Below are 12,080 nucleotides of genomic sequence, written 5' to 3'. Positions count from 1 at the left end.
GATGCGGACATCCGCAGCTTACGGAAAGCTCCATATCGTGCAGAAAGTTGCGGACATCCGCAGCTTGCGGAAAGTGCCATATCATGCTAAATTACCCGATAAGCAGCTCACGGAAATTAGCATAATGCAGAAACTATGCAGCTATCTGTTGCATCTTGCAAAGATCAAATGGACATCCTAGATCTCGAGTAAAAGCAATTGGCCATTCACGTTGTTTGCAAAAGCAAGTACTGTGTAGAAATATATATGAATATTTCATTCTTAATATGTTGCATGAAGGTGAAATATGTTTGCTATCTCAAACAGCCTTGATGAGTAAACAAAGGCTTGAAAGAAACAAATGTGTTAAGAAGCTACTTAATGAGGGATTGAATCATCGGCATCTTTCTAATTGTCGTGATGCGGAAGCAAAATTACCTTTCAAATAAAATACATTACAAAACTACTAAATTAACATGCTAGCGATCATAAATGGTGGTTACATTGCAACACATTAATGCAGTGTTCTATGCAAGACCTAAAGAGCTTATAAAGTTATTATTATCAATAGAGAAGCATTATTATACACACCAGCCCTGCTACAATCAATATATTTTTTTATTTGTCTGTATGCTCCAGCTGAGAATGGTGACATTGCAGTGTTGATGGTACACAAATGAGGTGACTACACCGTAATTTCACGAGCTCCACCTAAGCCACAGGATGGTGGCACAAAACACAATGTAACAGCAATTTTAGAACGAAATGTTTAAACATAAATAATAATCATAGCACTGTGAAAGTGTGGCGCTGTGTTTGTATCATGAACACCTTGTGGAGATCGGCGAAATGCTGCTTGAGGCTCCGGCACCACTGTAAATTTGGAAGGTCACTGCCATAGAACTTATGTGTCCTTCATAGGCACCTGGAAATGAAAATAATTGGCACAAATAATGTCAGAGACACATGTTAGCACATTAGTTCACATGCACAAGAAATATAACACACAGAATGAAACTGAAAATGTAAGGCACACAATCCTTCATGTTATGCATATGTGAATAATAGAAGGAATGAGTGTATAAATTAGTTCTGCCACATCAAAGAAAACAGCATGCTTATCACAGTGAAAATAACTAGGTTGTCACGCTTTTCAATGGTAGAGATAATCGATTAATATGTCCTTATGAAATTATGATTTAAATGCTTCCTGCACAGTAAAACTTTAGAAACTGCAAGTGAAAGCTCTCAATGTACATTTAATAGTGTGTGCATGTATATCTGCTGCCTTTATACTATACAGTTTGTGCACAAAATTGGTATCTTGAACAATTTTGAGACTTAAATCTATGTAACTTATGAAGGTTAAAATCACCATGAAAGCAAGCAGGACAAGGCAGGTGCCATTAAATATCTGTGCAAGCCAGATAACTATAACCGAACTGCACACATATAGGGGAGCAAGAGTACCAGAAATTCGGCTGCTGACCCACAGGTCGCGGTATCAAATCCCGGCTCCATTTCCGATGGAGGCAGAAATGAGGCAGAAATGCTGTAGGCACGTGTGCTGATTTGGGTGTACGTTAAAGAACCCCAAGTGGTCGAAGTTTCCAGTGCCCTCCACTACGGCCTCTCTCATAATCATATCGTGGTTTTCGGACGTGAAACCCCACATATAAATCAAGAATAACAGAAATAAACTGCCAACAGAAAAGTTGGGTGCATGTGCTATCTGTAAGTGCGTACACCTTACTACATACAGCATGCTCATTCCATTTTAAATACCAATATTGAAAATAACTGCTCTATTAGGAATATAAAAGGTAAGGTAGAACTGAACGACCCTACAAAAAGTGACCCTATTATGACATCACGTTTTCTTATAACAAAATTGACTAAAACTCTGAAATATCATTATGCAAGAAAACATATTCAAAAGAACAATCATGTTTGAAGTCATATATTTTTAATATGGCTACTATGACTATAACCAAGAAATCGACCTCAACATGGCTAATGTTAGTTTTTAAGGCCTCTGTTCACTAGACAACGAAATATACCACAAAAAGCACAGCGTTCAGGCAAAGCACCACACAAAAAAAGAAAGCAGTCCTTTTTGTTATTATCTACAATGCCTTTAAAATGGTATTTTTACCTCTACTTCCCACTTTTTATCGAAGTAACTGGTGTGAAACAAGTTAGCTGAAAATGCACTGTGCCTCCAAAACCTGTTGGTTGAATCTGAATTTTTAAAAAATGGTGAAGCTTGCACTAAATTAGGCTCCACAAGCCTTGGAACAGCGAGACTGCATGACTCTTAGGACTACTTTGGTTACTTGTGTTTTGTTTCTGGGCCTAAGCATAAAGACAAGGGCTTAACTAAATTGCTGCTAACAAACAAATGCTTTCGAAATTGCCGGAGCGTCAAAGAATGCTCAGACATTTGTTGTTTTTCGCACTGGGCTATTCTACACCAAATATACAAACCATACTGCCTGGCGACCATCACAGATGTATAGTTTAAAAAAATGATGGTAATTTACTCTTCTGAAAATAGCTATTTGCAGAAATGTTTTGAAGAGGAAAAAGTAGTGGTCACGTGGGTACCATCAGAATTTCGCAGAATGTCGTGCGGGTGTTATTTGTGAGAAAAATTTCGAAGTACCGCTTTTTCTTGCCATATCAAATTTGATGTATATATTAAGTAAAGGTGCTTCTTAAAGTATTTGAAGCCGAGTAACATTAGTGCAATTTTTCCGCTACATAGGCTTTGAAGAATTAAGCCAAACTGTTTATCGTTTGCATTTCTTGTATGGCAACACTGCACTTTGTATGAATATTTGAGCCACAAATACTCACTGCACAGAAGTTATATTTCACGAAAAAAAATAATGTTAGGTCCAGATTACAAATATCACTATATAATCGTTTTTGTCCACATTGAGATGCAACTTGAGCTGTGTGTTTGTCTAATTGAATATTACTTTTATGTGTAAGTTGAAAGCAAATAAACAGTTCTTGTTATATGGCAAGTGTTATCATTACAATTTTTGTTTAAATGAGGAAAATGATTTTTGAAGTCTCCTATTGAGGGCCATGGAGAACTTCGGAATGGAAGCTGTCGTATATCAAATGCAGAAAACAGTCATCATAAGAAAACTTGAAAAATTCATTTCTACTTTAAGACAAAGTGTAATCATATAACTTGCCATATAAAGAGAACTGCTTCCTTGCTTTTTATCTGGCAAAAAAATTGCACTAATATTACTGAGCTTCATGCACTACACACAATCACCTTTACTTAATACCTACACCGAATTTGGTGTAAAAGAGGCAGTATTTTTGAAACACTTTTTACTTTTCACAAACAACACCCAGACGACATCCTGGGAAGTCCAGAAGGCACCAACGTGGCCTAATATTTTGTTCTCTGCGATATATTTTAGCATTTTGCTGTTTTCAATACAGTAACCGAGCACAATATTTTTTTTTTAAAAACACATTTAGTACGGTTGGCAAAATGGCTGGGATGTTTGATGTGTAATTGCTTCACTGCCAGCATTTATTCTTCCGAAGCTCAAGCTATTACCTCTCTGTTACTGCCTCCCTCACATACAATGCCTGCATAGGAAAGAAAAAGAAAGGCAGGTCCGACAAAGTTTGCAAGGCAAGATATTTTCATGTTGGATAAATTCATTACCATAAACAGCAGCAAAACAACATTCATTTTGAGTAGTCCAAGACACAAGCTATATACCAGCATACTAAGAGCCAAGCACAAACTTTTCATTTGAACATGTGTGATGATAGACAGGAAGCACTTATTTCAAGACTGATCAGTCTGTAATTAACTGAATGAAGTACAATGCACTGTTCAATCCAACACCACATAGGCATCTTTGCTATAGCAAAGCCATGTGTCATTGATTCATGCATTAGATGGGACAATGCAAATGTAACAAAAAGGGTGAAAAAAGAAAACAAGGGGAAAAAAAGAAGAAAAGGGGGGATGCAAAGTAGGAGCAGTGTAGCACTACTTTTACTTCATCCCCCTTTTCTTTCTTCTTTTTTCTTCTTTTCTATCATTTATCTTTTTTTGCTTCCCTTACCCCCAACCTCCGACAGGAGAACACTTTGTATCAGCGCAACCTAACTTGAAAAGAAGCAAGGGCTGCACTCTTCTGCGTTATAGTTTTTTTTTTTTTCAGACAAACATTTCCAACAGGCACACACGCCTACACCAAAATATGATGTCATTACTGACCTTATTTAAACTAACACGCCAAGGATGACAAGGTGACTTCTAAAAATTAGGTCCTCCTTTCGCAACATCGGCCAGCCTGTCTGAGGCACTTCCACTGTTCACCCTGATTACTAGATGTTTCCATCTGTCGACTCACATCTTCATTTTGGATAACACTAAGACGAGCTTACATTGATGAATACCCACGAAAGTTTAGTGATGTATCATGTATGAGATTAAGCAACTCTGTTAAAAAATTATTGATAGCTTGCTTCCAGGCTTTTTATACTGTAGCCTAAAACTTCGTAATGTCTTCTATGCACATGAACCAGATTGACAACGTAATGCACAACATGCTTAAGAATACTGCGAGGAACATGACAACGACAAAACGACCGGCCACCCAAATTTCTCGCTGTACATGTTTATAAAATGTTCATGTACACCCAAACGAGGTGCTTATGATAGAAGCCGAAAAAACCTACAAGTAGGACCTTGGAGCCTTCTGGAAGTAGACGTGTTGCATTTTTTCTGTGGAGGACTTTACACCCATAAGTGAGGAACAAAACTCCTATATAATGAAGAATGTTGGCAGCTATCAGTTATAGAAAAACCTAATGCAGCTAATCTTCCCCGACACATCTGTACATTTAGAGAGGTGACGTAGCTTCTGTGATTGTGGCAGTAACTCCAACAGGACCAGTGCGAAAATTGGCACTACTTGGCTATACAAATGTCCAAACATGCCTGCCCGACTCCCTCTAGCCATCCCGGCTGAATCTGACGCATGATTTCTTAACTGCTGGCTGGACAAAAACAAAACCACTGAAGCACTCACAATACACAGCGTGAAGTTTCTTTGGAGTGGTCAACTTCGTCTTCCGCGATGAAAGAGCAGCACAGTGTACTGATAAGGCACTCCTTGCAATGGTTTTCAATGCCACGGAGTGACCTTGCTGTTCCTGTCGAAGAGAGCTTCGGAAGCTTGGAGGGTGCTTGCTCTTTTCGGGGGGCTGCTGCCGCTCCTCGTTTTCTGCTCAAGGTCAACCTGCACAAAGTTGTAGACGATGCTCTAGGAGCTGTATATAATGATATGCAAATTTTCGCTGAACACACATTTCCTCGTGGCACACTGAGCAATTTCTTATAAAACTTAAGGCCTCGCATATGCAAACATTTACAATCGATCCGAAGATGCACTCGACTCTAAAGGAGCAAGTTTGTTATGTAGTGTATATAAAAAAAGGTCATTCAGCACAACCACACCTACAGTTGCACTCGAAAACGACATTTTACACGATCCTGTTTATTTACATGGTCCATTTTATTTTATTTACACGGTCCATTTTACACGGTCCTGTTTTACACGATCTGGTCTGCATGAACTCTTGAACCGGGCACCATATAGATTGAAAGACACACACAGAGTTTGAGACAAACCTAGTTTCCCGTGGAGCATCTTCTTGCACTATAACAACACATCTCAATTTAGTTAGTTGGTCAGAACGAGGTGAAGACAGCTCGCACTTGAAAAGCACGGGCAGAAGGAATGACGCCTGCACCCTGTGCTCCCTGTACATTCTCGTTGAGGGTGCAGTTTTCACCTTATCCTTATGCAATTTCGCATTTATAACATTGTTCGCTGCATAATCTTTGTGGCATTAAAGTGTGTGATACCGTCATGTGTATCCCATGTAATTTATAAAAATAGAATACAAGATAGCTTGATTCAAAAATAACAAAGTGCATCCAGTGCCACGTCCTGTAGCCATTCTTTAGGCAAGTGGCAGGATGATTTATTCTTCAAAACATATCTTACTTGTAACCACTACAAGAGCTAACTCGTGCACTGGCAGATTCTGTTTGCCTCTTCAGATTATAAGGTACCTTTGTTACCCCAGAAAGTCTTCAAGAAGAATAGAAGTGTTGTAATTGTGAAGAAGGAAAAGTAGAAGGAAAAAAAGATAACCTGCCCTGTACAGGGACCGAGCCTGCGAACTTCGAATAACATGTCCGATGCTCTATCAACTGAGCTACCATGGCGGCTATCCCTCTTCCATTTTGTACGGTATATATGTGCATTTATACATGGAAGAGTAAGTCAGCGCTGCTTGTTACCATTATGGCGAGTGTGGAACACCTTTTTTTTGCCTACTGGCAATTACATTACGAGTGCAATTACGTTACGATTACTTCCAATATCCCTATACTTCTTTGGCAGCATTATGCATCTGTCAGTTCTCAGAAAATCTGCTAGTCACAGGAGGTGGCAATGGTTCACCCTCCCACCTAAATGCATGTACTTGAACACATGCACAACTGATAAAAAAAAAAACAAGTCACACACCGCTAAGATTACTGAGATTCACTGTTTCAGATTCATGAGTAAAGGAAAGAACTATAAATTTAAGGGTTTGTTGTCTTTGTTGAACACATTATAATGAGAACTAGTAGAAAATGATGCCAAACAAACTCTAGGAGATGTTATCAAAAGTAACTTTAACAAAATTATGAAAAGAAAAGTGAACAAAAATGCAACTTGGCAACGTTTCTTGACAATTGAATTGACAATACTTTTTATAACATCCCTATATTTTACTGGGTAATGTTGTCGGGTAATTCTCATTATTAGAGTGGTGAGTAGGCTGACAAAGAAAGCATATGGCATTGATACTTCTTTTGAACACCTAATAGTTTGAGGACCTTAAAAGAGCGGAAGCTATTTTGAGTAGACCAGAATATTTAGTTGGAGCGAAAAAAAAAACGTACACACATTTTTACCAGGCTTTTTAACACATTTTGAGACATAAAAGTGTATGCTGCCAGTAATGTTAAGTACCATTACTTTTGTCACACTATGCACTGTAGCAGGTGTAGTTAGAGTGGTGATAGTGAAGGATTAATCAAGCACGCCACCAACTGTGTTCACATCAATGGTCACGTATTTTAAAAAAAACCTGCTGTATAATAAAAAAAAGTTTAGAGCATTTATGTTTTTATCAAAATCAAGTTAAACCGACTGGGTAAGCAAACCATTTGCATAAAATCAAAAGGCATAAAGTGATTCATGTATTATAACTATGTGAACAATTTCAGCAACGCAGGGCAAAGTTACAACAGTTCTATTAAAAACCCCTCTCATTATAACATGCATGAAAAGCACCACACCAGAATATTTTATAGTGCATGTAATATCGAGACTACTAGACTGTCTATTGACCTTTTAGAAGAAGGGTATCTCCTTCACGTTCAAGGGGCAACCACTTAGCCTTTTCCTGAGCTTTTCTGTGAATATTTCCTGAATTTCAGATATCATTAGGATTGATTTAGAGTGAACAGATTTTGCTTACGCATTGAAACCTAGTTCTGTATGTAACTGCAATTATGGGTGCCAAACCACCTCCAATTAATTTTTAACATTTAACTCATTTTTAACTGCAGCAGCACAACTAGCTGTGGGTGCCCAAAAAGTAGCTAGAAACAATACCTTTACCTCTTTGAGCCTTTCGGAAGTGTTCAGCTTCTCAGTGCTCACCTTACAACATTTTTTTAAATACGTGTTTGTGTGCCCACTACTCTGGCTCCTTGTACAGTGAGGAGAAGCACATGGCAAGAAGAGACAAGAAAGAAGCATTGCGAAAAAAAGCGAAATAAGCGAGGACCTCTTTTGTATCGTACAATGTGTGTAACATTACTATTGCGACAACATATAGACAAATTATCACGGCTATGCATCCATTGTAGAGTCATACACAGCTGCAACACCACGACTAAATTTCAACCTTGTGTTGGTTTAGTATCCTTTATAGTGGCAAGCTAATGATATCTGCATTTGTTTGGCACACATTGAGATGCAGCGAAATGTGATATGGTAATCTCATTTAGAATGCACGTCATGTGGCTTCATTGTATATGTGGCCACAAGTAACTCTGGTTGCAAAGCAATATGGCAGAGCCTAAACAGACGTCACCGACCACTCCAATCTGAACTTGCCTTTGCTACTTGCCCATTATCATCCCAGCAAAAAATGAATAATTGAATCTACTACAGGTATGTGCTAGCTTATGCTAAGGACCAAGTATGAAGGGTGTTTTGTCATTATTGAGATCAGTTATTTGTTCAAGAACACTTGCTGTCAAACACAAATACATTGCTGTCGAAGCATCAAGACTCAAATATAAAGCAAAAAGAAGTGTCTCTTTAAAAATTACAGGCCACAAGGTGCAAGATAAATATTTGATATACTTGGGATGTAAGGCACCCACAAGAGGTGCTGCCATATTATACTTTTTCTTGTGTTGAAACCTGCTTGCTTTACTCACCCAACACATCTGTAAAGATGCCGTGAAAACACCAAGGAGCTGATGCAGCAAGGTTGAACACATGTCCAGGGATTCCACCATTCCTAAGCAGCCCTACGGCCTCCACAGTACTGCAACCATTTGTAAGAAAAATATATTTCTATCCAAAGTTCTTGGTTTACAGAAACACATGCAAGACGCATAACCACTCTATAGGAAGTTTGCATGATAATGTGCTGGGTAGCAAAACGGATGCCAATATCAAGTATCCCGGTCTGCCGCTTCTTTCTTTCCGTTCTTAATTAATCAATCCATGGTTAATAAATGTTCCCCCAATGTGAAGTGTACTGGCAGTCCGGTGAAGAATTGCAATGTATTTCAAACACAGTCCAATTCATGGCAAGTAAGCATCCAATAGCGTTTTGTCAGCTGTTCAAGAAAAGAGCATGAAGTTTAGCTAAAACCCATGTTTTTTATAAACACCATTCAATTTGATATAAAAGTTGTGAGCATTATGTGAAGGAACACGGATTAATGTTTAATCAATGATTTCTTATAATGTACTGATATGAATGCAACTAACTGAATATGAAACGATAATTTTTGCTTGAGAATTTAGAGTTATGAACACTATCGCACTTGCCAGCTGCATCTTGTCCAAAACAGCAGCAAGATAGGCTAGTTTCTGTAGGTGAGCAGTAATGAGCAGTGCAAAGTAACAACAAGAAACACCAGTAACAACAGTATGGAGCAAGCACAGACTGCCAACTGTATAATTTATTGCACAAAAGTTTGCCTGAATATCAGTCAGACAACTCGTGCAAATGAAGGTCCAGTTGGGAATGAACAAGTTACGAAATCAACAATGCCTGCTTTCAGGACCCTCATTCACATAAAGTATGCAGCGATAGGCCCCTACCGAGGTACGTCACAGCATGATGTCACTGGCACATGTAAAAGGTGTGGCTGGAAAAACACTCCCGCTGGTGGCTCAGCCCGGTACAGTCGTGCGGTGTTTGGGGCAAGTTTTAATTTTTCAAAGCTTACACTTCACGTTACAATGTCGACATTAGCTGTAGTATGTGTCAGCAAACATCTAGCTGTGTGGTAAAATATTTGCCACGCTGTCTGTTTATCTTGAAGAAGTGAACACACGTGGTGGCCTGTGCGAGGAACAGTGGCATAGTCTTCAAAAATGTGCACTGTTGATTGCGGCACGTAGTGTGCATTGAAAGGTATTGAGAATATTGGTTCAACTGAGAATATTGTGTGTGGTGTGTGCAGTGTCAATAACAATGTGTCTTGTTTGCGAAGACGTTAGCACTCATGGCAAGGACCGGTCGATGAAAAAACTTGATTCGACATTTTAGTCAAGGTAAATATGCACTTGACGCGACCATCTGCGAGTGGGTACATCTCGATGTTTGCGCTATGTGCAGAAAAAAATTGCATGGTCACCGGGCTAGAAGATACCATTTGCTGAAGCTGCATGTATGAATCGCCCCGACGAGTACGCAAGCCCAATAAAGGTATAACTCGTTTTATCGAAGGCCTCATATGTCTTCATGTAATAAGCAGAGATTCTTGTTTCACATATACTCAGTACCTTTACCGCTCGATATTCATGAACTGACAATGCAAACAACAAGTTTGTGTGTTAGGTCCTAAGGGAGCAATGTAAATATGCAAATAAGTTGTAGGTGTCAGATGCAGCGATGTAACTGCGCAAAAGATTACGTATATATTAGGCTACAGGTTTAGAATCGCATACATCTCAGTGGTCTATCAGGAACGTCACAAACAACTTCCTTGCCAACCAGCCCTTGCACAGAGGGAGGGAATGGCTGGCACGGCGCTCGAAGTGACGTCACACTATTTGCAAACATAGAGAGGTTTCTTACTTAGGCAACATTTTGCACAATATATTTTCTAGATGCACGACTGTACTCGTCCACATTAATCATACTGATGTCTTTTGTTGTTACTTTGTGCTGTGAATTACTAGGCATTTAGTCACCATGATCTTTAAAAGCTAATTTCAGTGTTCTCTCTCATATTGCTGACAACTGTGTTGTTGCATAAATTGAGCAAAAAAGCAACACAGAAAGGCTGTCACAATAAATACACCAACATGGGTATTCTCCTGCAAACAAAAATCGACACTCGTCCTGTCATTACCCGTCTTCCTTCTCTCTTTGCCTTGTTTGTGCTGAAACAGCCAAACACCTGATGAGTTAGATGAGAAATATTAACGCATCAAAACTATAAGTGCTTGCATCAGCAACTACACAACAGCGTGATAACCGCACCCCTGCCACACAGCAGCGAAACATATTTTGAACATGCTGGCAGTGTATTATTTTATAAAAAGCAACTCTAGCAGATTACAAAATCTCACATTGTGCATGCAAGTTTTCTTCAAAATCAGGCGTACAATGTAGGTGCTGGCCGGTACATTATTAGTTACAAGCTAAAGCGTCTTGCAGGTACATATGCAGATTGCACGAACACCTCTCTCTCTACACTAGGCACACACATTATATCTTTTAACAAGCACACGCCACTGTTTAGGGGCATAATAACGCTCTACCGTGAACGTATGCTAATCAACCCACTTAGGCGGTTGGCTAGGTGAATCGAGCCAAGTTACGAATTGTATCGCCCGCGAACGTAAACAAAATGCTGCTTTCCATCAAATGGCACTGCAGGCTTCGTTTATTCAACAACGTAGCAAGCGCCGTGTGCGTCTTCCTCACTACACTGCACATATGAAAAAATCGATCACCATACACATGCATGTTGCCGCAGTTGTCTCGAATGAGCTCCAGTAAGGCCGCGCCGATGCACCATGGCTTTGCTAGCGTTAGCGTTGTCAAAGCGAATCGGCAACCGCACTCGCAAAGGCGCGTAAGGTTGCCGTTTCACGACGCCTCATTCGAGTGCAGCGACACACATTTGCACTGAGTGGCATATTTGGTCTAGATAAAAAAGTGTCCCCCTTACCTTTAGTTTCTTTCACACTGTCCTGAGGGAAGCAACCACAGGCGTCAGCCGTCACCTCGGAGTCCTTCGAGCGCCCGCCCAACCCGCCGATTCCTTGGACGACTCGCACTTGATCCACACTCGAACAACCGCGGGAATAGGGCGCAATCTTAGCACATCACACGAACGAGGAACGGCGCTTCCTTGCGTAAATTTAACATTTCGTGCTCTCGTGTGTAGCAGCGCGAACACAGGAGAGAGCTACCCACGGAGACAAAGACAAACAACATGTGGCTTTAGCCAACGTTTTTAGAGCAATTCAGTTTCACAGCTTCCCATAGGCGCCCACTATCCGGCGCGGCCGCATAGCGTGTCGCGGCCGCTAGGGGCGCTGTAGGCATGCTTTGCTCCGCACTCTGCGCGTCGTCTGCTACACCGGAGGAAACGCGGTGCGGCGCGGCCGTGTTACCGCTCGCATTTCAAAGCGTTTCGCTTTGCTGGCGGAACAGTTCATGCCAAAGCAGCAGTTTCTTCGTATACATGCATTTCATTGTTGCTGCGCCCATTTTCATCT

At 40.2% G+C, this 12,080-nt stretch overlaps 1 long non-coding RNA gene across 1 annotated transcript; it reads right to left on the bottom strand.

The window, feature by feature from the left end:
- Positions 1-579: 579 nt before the first annotated feature.
- Positions 580-11,800, bottom strand: LOC142772119 (uncharacterized). Its single transcript, XR_012886281.1, has 4 exons — positions 11,528-11,800; positions 8,546-8,655; positions 5,061-5,270; positions 580-904 (listed from the first exon to the last, which is right to left on the bottom strand). It is a non-coding gene; the product is annotated as an uncharacterized LOC142772119 (long non-coding RNA).
- Between the last annotated feature and the right edge of the window lie 280 nt (positions 11,801-12,080).

The sequence above is a fragment of the Rhipicephalus microplus genome, chromosome 9, assembly GCF_043290135.1.
Source record: "Rhipicephalus microplus isolate Deutch F79 chromosome 9, USDA_Rmic, whole genome shotgun sequence".
Taxonomy (NCBI): domain Eukaryota; kingdom Metazoa; phylum Arthropoda; class Arachnida; order Ixodida; family Ixodidae; genus Rhipicephalus; species Rhipicephalus microplus.
Note: the sequence above shows the minus strand (reverse complement) of the source record. Positions and strands in the feature narration are given on the sequence as shown.